General features: G+C 40.6%; 1 pseudogene; it reads left to right on the plus strand.

Moving 5' to 3' along the window:
* Positions 1-9,787, plus strand: part of LOC120239939 — a 16,082-nt pseudogene extending 6,295 nt beyond the window's left edge.
* The last annotated feature ends 1,869 nt before the right edge of the window (positions 9,788-11,656 follow it).

The following is an 11,656-nucleotide window of genomic DNA, read 5'->3' on the forward strand; positions in this document are numbered from 1 at the left end:
ACAATAGCTAAAACATGGAAAGAGCCTAAGTGTCCATCAACAGATGAATGGATCAAGAAGATGTGGTTTATCTATACCATGGAATACTCCATGGCAATGAGAAACAATGAAATCTGGCCATGTGTAGCAACATGGATGGACCTTGAGGGTGTTATGCTGAGCGAAATAAGTCAGGCAGAGAAGGACAAATATCATATGTGTGCACGTATAGGAGGATTGGGAGGAACTTGACGGAGGAACAAGGGGGAGAAGAAGGACGGAAATGGTGGGGGAAAGGGAGAGAGGCAAACCATGAGAGACTCTTGAATGCTGACAAAAACTGAGGACTGATGGATGTGGGGGGGGGGATGGGCATGGAGGAGGGCACTTGTGAGGATGAGCACTGGGTGTTATGTGGAAACTAATTTGACAATAAACTATTTGTAAAAAAAAGAAAAAAAAAACTTTTAAGAGTTAAAGCCAAAACTCTTCCCTGGAAAATTCTACCAGACATTTAAAACAGAGTTAATACCCATTCTTCTCAAGCTATTCCAAAAAACTAGAAATCAGAGGAAAACTTCCGGACTCATTCTATGAAGCCAGCTTCACTTTGATTCCCAAGCCAGAGACCCAGCAATAAAGAACTACAGGCCAATATCCTTGATGAATACAGATGCAAAAATCCTCAACAAGACACTTGGAAATCGAATTCAACAGCACATAAAAAGAATTATGCACCATGATCAAATGGGATTCATCCCTGGGTTACAGGGCTGGTTCAATATTTGCAAATCAATCAATGTGATCCATCACATCAAAAAAAGAAAAGATAAAAACCATATGATCCTGTCGATAGATGAAGAAAAAGCATTTCACAAGATACAGCATCCCTTCTTAATAAAGACCCTGGAGAAAGTCGGGATAGAAGGAACTTACTTAAACATCATAAAAGCCATCTATGAGAAGCCCTCAGCTAACATCATCCTCAACGGGGAAAAACTGAGAGCTTTCCCCCTGACATCAGGAACACCACAGGGATGTCCACTCTCACCACTGTTGCTTAACATAGTGCTGGGAGTCTTAGCATCAGCCATCAGACAACAAAAGGAAATAAAAGGCATCAGAATTGGCAAAGAAGCAGTCAAACTCTCACTTTTCGCAGATAACATGATACTCTACATAGAAACCCCAACAGATTCCACCAGAAGCCTACTAGAACTCTTCCATGAATTCAGCAAAGTTGCAGGGTACAAAATCAATGTACAGAAATCAGTTGCATTTTTATACACCAACAGTGAAGCAACAGAAAGAGAAATCAAGAAACGGATCCCATTGACAATTGCACAAAAAAACATAAAATACCTAGGAATAAACCTAACAAAATATATAGGAGATCTGTATGATGAAAACTTATGAAGGAAATTGAAGAAGACACAAAGAAATGGAAAAATATTCCATGCTCATGGGTCAGAACAATAAAATTATTAAAATGTCATTACTACCCAAAGCAAGCTACGCATTCAATGCAATTCCCATCAAAATTGCACAGCATTCTTCTCAAAGCTAGAACAAACTATCCTAAAATTTGTATGGAACCACAAAAGACCCTGAATAGCCAAAGTAATCCTGAAGAAGAAAACCAAAACGGGAGGCATCACCATCCCAGACTTTAGCCTCTACTACAAAGCTGTCATCATCAAGACAGTATAGTATTGGCACAAAAACAGACACATAGACCAATGGAATAGAGTAGAGAACTCAGAATTGGACCCACAAATGTACAGCCAACTAATCTTTGACAAATCAGGAAAGAGTATCCAATGGGAAAAAGACAGCCTCTTTAAGAGATGGTGCTGGGAGAACTGAACAGCAACATGCAGAAGAATGAAATTAGATCACTTTCTCACACCATGCACAAAAATAAACTCAAAATGGATCAAGGACCTGAATGTGAGACAGGAAACCATCAAAACCCTAGAGGAGAAAGCAGGGAACAACCTCCTTGACCTCCACCACAGCAATCTCTTACTTGACACATCCCCAAAGGCAAGGGAATCAAGAGCAAAAATGAACTACTGGGACCTCATCAAGATAAAAAGCTTCTGCACGGCAAAGGAAACAATCAGTCAAACTAATAGGCAACTGACGGAATGGGAAAAGATAGTTGCAAATGACATATCAGATAAAGGAATAATATCCAAAATCTATAAGGAACTCACCAAACTCCACACCCAAAAAACAAACAACCCAGTGAAGACATGAGCAGAAGACATGAACAGATACTTCACCAAAGAGGACATCCAGATGGCCCACAGACACATGAAATGATGCTCAGCATCCCCTCTCATCAGAGAAATACAAATTAAAACCACACTGGGATACTACCTCGCGCCAGTCAGAGTGGCTAAAATGAACAAATCAGGAAACTATAGATGTCAGCAAGGATGTGGAGAAACGGGCACCCTCCTACACTGTTGGTGGGAATGTATACTGGTGCAGCCCCTCTGGAAAACAGTGTGGAGGTTCCTCAGGAAACTAACAATAGAACTCCCCTACGACCCAGCAATAGCACTGCTAGGAATTGACCCAAGGGATACAGAAATGCTGATGCATAGGAGCACATGGACCCCAATGTTCATAGCAGCACTCTCAACAATAGCTAAAACATGGAAAGAGCCTAAGTGTCCATCAACAGATGAATGGATCAAGAAGATGTGGTTTATCTATACCATGGAATACTACATGGCAATGAGAAAAAATGAAATCTGGCCATGTGTAGCAACATGGATGGAACTTGAGGGTGTTATGCTGAGAGAAATAAGTCAGGCAGAGAAGGACAAATATCATATGTGTGCACGTATAGGAGGATTGGGAGGAACTTGACGGAGGAACAAGGGGGAGAAGAAGGACGGAAATGGTGGGGGAAAGGGAGAGAGGCAAACCATGAGAGACTCTTGAATGCTGACAAAAACTGAGGACTGATGGATGTGGGGGGGGGGATGGGCATGGAGGAGGGCACTTGTGAGGATGAGCACTGGGTGTTATGTGGAAACTAATTTGACAATAAACTATTTGTAAAAAAAAGAAAAAAAAAACTTTTAAGAGTTAAAGCCAAAACTCTTCCCTGGAAAATTCTACCAGACATTTAAAACAGAGTTAATACCCATTCTTCTCAAGCTATTCCAAAAAACTAGAAATCAGAGGAAAACTTCCGGACTCATTCTATGAAGCCAGCTTCACTTTGATTCCCAAGCCAGAGACCCAGCAATAAAGAACTACAGGCCAATATCCTTGATGAATACAGATGCAAAAATCCTCAACAAGACACTTGGAAATCGAATTCAACAGCACATAAAAAGAATTATGCACCATGATCAAATGGGATTCATCCCTGGGTTACAGGGCTGGTTCAATATTTGCAAATCAATCAATGTGATCCATCACATCAACAAAAGAAAAGATAAAAACCATATGATCCTGTCGATAGATGAAGAAAAAGCATTTCACAAGATACAGCATCCCTTCTTAATAAAGACCCTGGAGAAAGTCGGGATAGAAGGAACTTACTTAAACATCATAAAAGCCATCTATGAGAAGCCCTCAGCTAACATCATCCTCAACGGGGAAAAACTGAGAGCTTTCCCCCTGACATCAGGAACACCACAGGGATGTCCACTCTCACCACTGTTGCTTAACATAGTGCTGGGAGTCTTAGCATCAGCCATCAGACAACAAAAGGAAATAAAAGGCATCAGAATTGGCAAAGAAGCAGTCAAACTCTCACTTTTCGCAGATAACATGATACTCTACATAGAAACCCCAACAGATTCCACCAGAAGCCTACTAGAACTCTTCCATGAATTCAGCAAAGTTGCAGGGTACAAAATCAATGTACAGAAATCAGTTGCATTTTTATACACCAACAGTGAAGCAACAGAAAGAGAAATCAAGAAACAGGTCTCATTAACAACTGCACAAAAAGCCATAAAGTACCTAGGAATAAACCTAACCAAATATATAGGAGATCTGTATGATGAAAACTTATGAAGGAAATTGAAGAAGACACAAAGAAATGGAAAAATATTCCATGCTCATGGGTCAGAACAATAAAATTATTAAAATGTCATTACTACCCAAAGCAAGCTACGCATTCAATGCAATTCCCATCAAAATTGCACAGCATTCTTCTCAAAGCTAGAACAAACTATCCTAAAATTTGTATGGAACCACAAAAGACCCTGAATAGCCAAAGTAATCCTGAAGAAGAAAACCAAAACGGGAGGCATCACCATCCCAGACTTTAGCCTCTACTACAAAGCTGTCATCATCAAGACAGTATAGTATTGGCACAAAAACAGACACATAGACCAATGGAATAGAGTAGAGAACTCAGAATTGGACCCACAAATGTACAGCCAACTAATCTTTGACAAATCAGGAAAGAGTATCCAATGGGAAAAAGACAGCCTCTTTAAGAGATGGTGCTGGGAGAACTGAACAGCAACATGCAGAAGAATGAAATTAGATCACTTTCTCACACCATGCACAAAAATAAACTCAAAATGGATCAAGGACCTGAATGTGAGACAGGAAACCATCAAAACCCTAGAGGAGAAAGCAGGGAACAACCTCCTTGACCTCCACCACAGCAATCTCTTACTTGACACATCCCCAAAGGCAAGGGAATCCAGAGCAAAAATGAACTACTGGGACCTCATCAAGATAAAAAGCTTCTGCACGGCAAAGGAAACAATCAGTCAAACTAATAGGCAACTGACGGAATGGGAAAAGATAGTTGCAAATGACATATCAGATAAAGGCCTAGTATCCAAAATCTATAAGGAACTCACCAAACTCCACACCCAAAAAACAAACAACCCAGTGAAGACATGAGCAGAAGACATGAACAGATACTTCACCAAAGAGGACATCCAGATGGCCCACAGACACATGAAATGATGCTCAGCATCCCCTCTCATCAGAGAAATACAAATTAAAACCACACTGGGATACTACCTCGCGCCAGTCAGAGTGGCTAAAATGAACAAATCAGGAAACTATAGATGTCAGCAAGGATGTGGAGAAACGGGCACCCTCCTACACTGTTGGTGGGAATGTATACTGGCGCAGCCCCTCTGGAAAACAGTGTGGAGGTTCCTCAAAAAATTGACAATAGAACTCCCTTAGGACCCAGCAGTAGCACTGGTATTTACCTTAGGAATTTACCCAAGGGATATAGAAATGCTGATGCATAGGGGCACATGTACCCCAATGTTCATAGCAGCACTCTCAACAATAGCCAAAACATGGAAAGGGCCTAAGTGTCCGTCAACCGACAAATGGATCAAGAAGATGTGGTTTATCTATACCATGGAATACTCCATGGCAATGAGAAAGAATGAAATCTGGCCATGTGTAGCAACATGGATGGAACTTGAGGGTGTTATACTGAGTGAAATACGTCGGGCAGAGAAGGACAGATATATGTTTGCACATATAGGTGGATTAGGAGGAAGTTAACGGAGGATGAAGTGGGAGAAGAAGGGGAAAAATAGTTGGGGAGAGGGAGGGAGGCAAACCATGAGACATTCTTGAATGCTGAGAACAAACTCAGGGTTGATGGGATGGGGGAGAGGGGAGGGGGGATGGGCATGGAGGAGGGCACTAGTGGGGATGAGCCCTGGGTGTTATATGGAAACCAATTTGACAATAAACTAAGAAAAAACTCTTAAAAATAAATTTAAAATAAATTCAAAAAAGTAAAGAGTTACAGCCAAAATTGATTCAGGCGGGATCAAACCAGAGGTGGGCAGGAGGCCTTCCCCAATAGGGGCAGGGGAAAAATTTACGTAGAGAAGGTGTGGAGGCAAAGAAAAGAAATCATAGAACTGGTTACAGTTTAAAGGCTAGTTGGCCTTCTGTGACTGGTTGTCTTTAGCTTTTCAATTTTTTAACCTTGAGGCATTTATGGGCTTAGATTTTGGTTTGCTTCCATAAGCCATCATGCATTAGAACCTCTTCAGTCTCATCAAAGCCAAATGCATTAAAAGGTGAAGCCAATGAAAAAGTGAAGCTGTTACTGCCAGGTTAACAAATATTATATAAGAAAGGAAAAAATTACTCCAATATTAAGCTTAGCAGTGAAGAATATGGTCTACAAAATGACGTTGTTGTTATGTTTGTATCAGGATGTTGCAGAAGGGAATGAGGATGGGGAGTACCAGAAGCCAACCATCTACCATAATATAAAGACAGTAGCTAAAATCTCAGATTGAGAAATTTGGAAATATGACTTAATATGTTGCCTCTGAAAGACAGATGTGAGAGGGAGACTGTTCTCTGAATTCCTACTGGATGCTTTTGAATTTTGAACCATATACATGTATTGCGTTTCTACAGTTATTTTTGCAAAGATGCATCAAATGGATTCCCTCTGGCAGGATAGTCAGTGAACTGCTCACAGTGGCTGCCACTGGTGAAGGGAAGTAGGAGGCTGGAGAAACAAGTGGAAGAGAAAAATATTTTTTACTGCGCTTCCTTCTGTATTTCTTAAATCTATACTTTGATGTTGTATTATGAAAAAGATACATGATTCTTTTTTCCAAGGCTAAAGAAACAGGAGTTGAAAACGGTTGCCCCTAGGTAGTAGAATTGGAGAGAATGAAGGGGTGGAGAGTGTAGGGATATTTTGTATCATTTTCTATGTTTATATACAAAAAGATTTTTTGCGTTTTCAGCATTATATTTTAGCATTATAAGAGTATGCATATGTTATTCCATAAATTCCATGTATAAACAATATGGCATTGTTTCTTGGACACCAAAGTTTAAACACTGTGTAGGCTGCACTATTAGGCTGGCAAAGGTGATCCTGACCCAAATTCTGTAGCTAGGAAGTTTCCCTCTCATGGAAAGCTCTTTGGCCCCCTCTGCTGGTAACTGATGCACTTGTCAACAAGTATGAAAGTACTACTTGGATGTCTTCCCTAAGAACCTCCTGTAAGCAAATAAATTCATTAGTTGAGTAGTTTCATTTCTACTAAAAATGCCATTACATTATTTGAGTATGTTCTACATTAACTGGCAAAGCCAGAAAAGGAAACATTTCCATTTCACACTTTTCTATGAATTCCAAAGAACTTTTTCCCCTCAGCCATTATTTCCACATACTCAAAATCTTGGGGCATCTGGCAAGCTCAGTTGGTAGAGCATGTGACTCTTGATCTCTGGATTGTGAGTTCGAGCCCCATGTTGAAGGTCGAATTTACTTTAAAAGAAAAAGAAACTAAATAAACAAATCAATAAAATCTTCTGTTACTCAAAGATGCTTTTCTCTCATGTTAGAACTGTAACAAAATACCAAATGGTAAATTTAAAGATTTTTTTTTATCCTTGCAGTTAAGTTCCAGATGTCATATGGTTAGAAATATGTTCTCGGGGGCGCCTGGGTGGCTTAGTCGGTTGGGCGTCCGACTTTCGCTTAGGTCATGATCTCGCGGTTCGTGGGTTCGAGCCCCGCGTCGGGCTCTGTGCTGACTGCCAGCTCAGAGCCTGGAGCCTGTTTCGGGGTCTGTGTCTCCCTCTCTCTCTGACCCTCCCCTGCTCGCGCTGTCTCTCTCTCTCCTAGAAATAAATAAAAATATATTGTAGAAAGATCCATATGGTATGGTGTCATGTACTTTTTTAATACTATATTCTCCCCATATACATAAATAACCATGTAAATACACAGAAAATATCAGGAAGGCCACATACTAAATAGGTAACAAGGGAGAGGGAAGGGAAGATGTCCAGGAGCAATATTCAAAGGCACCAAGTTACAAACATATGGATTCATTAATTATGTGAGTAATTAAAAATTAATGTAAAGATAATCTCTCCATCCCCATCCAATCCCAACTCCACAGATGTAATCAACCTTAAGAATCCTTCCCTTTTCAAAGATACCTCTTCAGGTAATATATAAATATATTTCATTCTTTCTAATAGTTTCACAATAATCCAGAGAAGGGATGTATCATAATTTATTCAAAATTCCCTTATTTATGAACATTTCAGTTGTTTCTAGTGACTTTTTCTTACTATAATATAGGTATATGATATATACTCATCATTTATATATAATATTGTGGCAAAAATACAGGTATATACGAGGAAATATATACTCATATGAAATAGAAAGAAAGAAAGAAAGAAAGAAAGAAAGAAAGAAAGAAAGAAAGAAAGAAAGAAAGAAAGAAAGAAAGAACGTTTCTTTATATCCTGCCATTTTTTTTCTGAGGAGTGCTAAATCAAAGGTCATACAAATTTATGGTTTTGTTATATGAGGGCTATTTGTTTGACATGAGGGATGGAATATACCCAAATAATTTTGTTGAATTATGCAAGATAATTTGGGGTGGAAGAAAAGATTTATTAATACACAGAAGTAGCAACCTACTTGGGGCATCTGGGTTTAAGGATTAAAAAATAGAAATTTTCAGGATTTCTCTAAGTTGCTTTCCAATATTATGCCACCTGAGGGCACCAAAGAGTTGAAAATATTTTCACGTTTTCTGCAAAAGTTCCTCAAATTTCTTCAATGAACATTTATTAAGCATTGTTCATTTTTTATGAACAAGGAGATGTACCAAGGATATAGATACAAATAAAGTATAATCAGTGCCCTTGGTGAGTTTAAGGTCTGGTGGGAGTGGTCTTAGCGCTGCAGAGGAAATGTCATGTTTTGAATTACTGGCATTTGGTGTAAGTATATTCCAGCTATCCTTGACCCTGGTTCTCTAACTAGGGTCCAGATTCCTGAGAATCTCTGAGACTCTCTGAGGGTTGGTTCAATTCACACTATTTTTGTGATAATACCAACATGTTTTTACTTTTGTCACTTTCCTTTTCTCAAGTGTGTATATGTTTTCCAGAGACTTCAAGACAATGTTATTGCTCTGCTGACTAATGAAATGTGTTTGTATAATGTGTTTTTTAAGAAATTTCTAACATAGCAGGGTGCTTGAGTGGCTCAGTCAGTTAAGCACCTGACTTCAGCTCAGGTCATGATCTTGCGGTTCGTGGTTCAAGCCACACATTGGGCTCTGTGTTTATAGCTCGGAGCCTGGAGCCTGCCTCGGATACTGTGTCTTTCACCTTTCTCTCTGTCCCTCCTCCGCTCATGCTCACATTTAAAAAACAAAAAAAGAAATTTCTAAGGTAGCGAGATGATTCACTTTCTCCTTTGCCCAGGAGTCCCATTTCTGGCCAGACAGCAGGCAAGACAACAGGGTGTGCAAGCATCTCTGAACACACAAGCAAGGTCTGCACCCCAAGGTATTCCAAGCCCCTCTCAGCCTCCAGCTGGTGGGCATCCTACACCAACTTTTCATGCACCTGAAAGGGAATTCTCCTGTTTGCTGAGATTATATTGTGTCTGGTGTTTCTGATCTGCTTCAGTGCCTCCACACCGGATACTCCTCCCTGGCAGTAGTGATGATCCTTGCTGCTATCTTCTTTGTCATCTGCATGTGTGACCTGCACACCAAGATACAAATCATCAACTAGCCTAGGAGTGATTTCTTCTGAATCCTCATAGCAGCCATCCTCTACCTGATCCTTGTTTTTGTCCTGGTTGAGAGAGGAAGCCACTCCAAAACCATTGCACGGGAACAGGCCTAACCAGTACATGCCTCTGTGGCTACACATCACCTTCCACTTGAGGCAGCAAAGACATACAGCAGCCTCTATTGGACCTGCAGACGGCCAGGTGTTGAACTCCCTTCATGTCTCTTTGCAACCTGCAAATAATACTTCATTTAAATAACTCCTCCCCACTGCTACAACACTCCCAGCCAACTCCTTGTCCTTTAATTGAAGTAAAAGTGCCTTTATCAGGACCTGCTATCCCTCCTGGGTGTGGCCATCTTTATGGGTGGGCCTATGCTCACCTTCCTTCTGCAATATCCAAAAGGAGACCTTAACATCCAGGTAAGGGTGCAGAGTTCAGGCAGAAAATAAACGGGTAAATTGCTGGTATTTCACTATGAACCAAGGTAGTGGCACCAAACAGTATTAGTAACCATTATTTTTTTTTTTATTCTCAGATACAAATAGTAAGGGGAGGTGGAAAATAGTCACTTAAGAATGTTCAGCTTGAGGGGGCGCCTGGGTGGCTTAGTCGGTTGAGCGTCCGACTTTCGCTTAGGTCATGATCTCGCGGTTCGTGGGTTCGAGCCCCGCGTCGGGCTCTGTGCTGACTGCCAGCTCAGAGCCTGGAGCCTGTTTCAGTCTGTGACTCCCTCTCTCTCTGACCCTCCCCTGCTCACGCTGTCTGTCTCTCTCTCTCTCTCTCCCTCCTAGAAATAAAAAAAAAAAAAAAAAAAAAAAAAGAATGTTCAGCTTGGGGTGCCTGGGTGGCTCAGTCAGTTAAATGTTCAACTTTGGCTCAGGTCATGCTATCAAGGCCTCTGAGTTTGAGGCCTGTGTCAGGCTCTGTGCTGACAGCCTGGAGCCTGCTTTGGATTTAGGTCTCCCTCTCTCTCTGACCCTCCCCTGCTCACACACTCTCTCTCTCTCCCTCCCTTAAAAATGAACATTAAAAATTTTTTGTTTTATTTATTTTTGAGAGCAAAAGAGAGCACAAGCAGGCGAAAGGCAAAGAGAGAGAGGGAGACATAGAATCTAAAGCAGGCTCTAGGCTTGGAGCTGTCAGCACAGAGCCTGATGCTGGGCTCAAATCCACAAACTGCCAGATCATGACCTAAGCCAAAGCCGGATGCTTAAAACTGAGCCACCCAGGAGCCCCTCCCCCCCAAAAATTTTTTTAAAGAATGTTCCTGGGTGGCTTAGTTGGTTAGGCATCCAACTCTTCATTTTGGCTCAGGTCATGATCTCATGGTTGTGGGTCTGAATCCCACATTTGGCTCCATGCTAGCAGTGCAGAGCCTGCTTGGGATTCTGTCTCCCTCTCATCTCTTTCACACAAAATAAATAAATATTTAAAAAAGAATGTTCTGCTAAAACAGCAATCATTATTAATTTTACTAGATTTCAACACTTGAGTACATGTCTTTTTAATATTCTGTGGGACATACACATAAGGCTAAATATTCCAGGTCATGTTACTCACATTTTGCTATCAGAAAGCATAAGGCAAATATGTAACACAAAACATCTAAGTGAAAGCACCTTACATTTCTTACAAGTTTGGAATGAATCACAATGAAAAATAACAAAAACCTTAGAAGTATGAGCTAACAAATTTAATTTCCTTAAGACCATTACAGCGATCAACAGCAAGATTTTCCCATATGCAAGAATCCTTCACAGTATCTATGAAAACCAATCAAGGCTCTTGCTTGAATACCGCCACTACTCACTCCCTCCTCACAAGCAAACGACTTTGTAAGAACTCTAATAAAAGATTTTGCATTCCGTGACTAAACTCTATATTCCTCCAGCATCTTTGGACTGGTCCTCATTGCCTCATTAAGTTTGCCAGATATAGTAGAAAGCACACTGATTTAGGAGATTAGAAGCCTTCATTCAAGTTCCAGAGCACTCACATACTAGCAGGAAGACTTTGGGCAGATTGCTAACCTTCTTGAGTTTCAGCTTGTAAAAATGGGGAGTACTAAGGCTACCCACTACACTCCAGCAATTGGTGTAAGGTTCAATGAAGACCATGTTTAGG

Source organism: Hyaena hyaena, unplaced genomic scaffold (assembly GCF_003009895.1).
Source record: "Hyaena hyaena isolate Hyena2069 unplaced genomic scaffold, ASM300989v1 scaffold_241, whole genome shotgun sequence".
Classification (NCBI taxonomy): domain Eukaryota; kingdom Metazoa; phylum Chordata; class Mammalia; order Carnivora; family Hyaenidae; genus Hyaena; species Hyaena hyaena.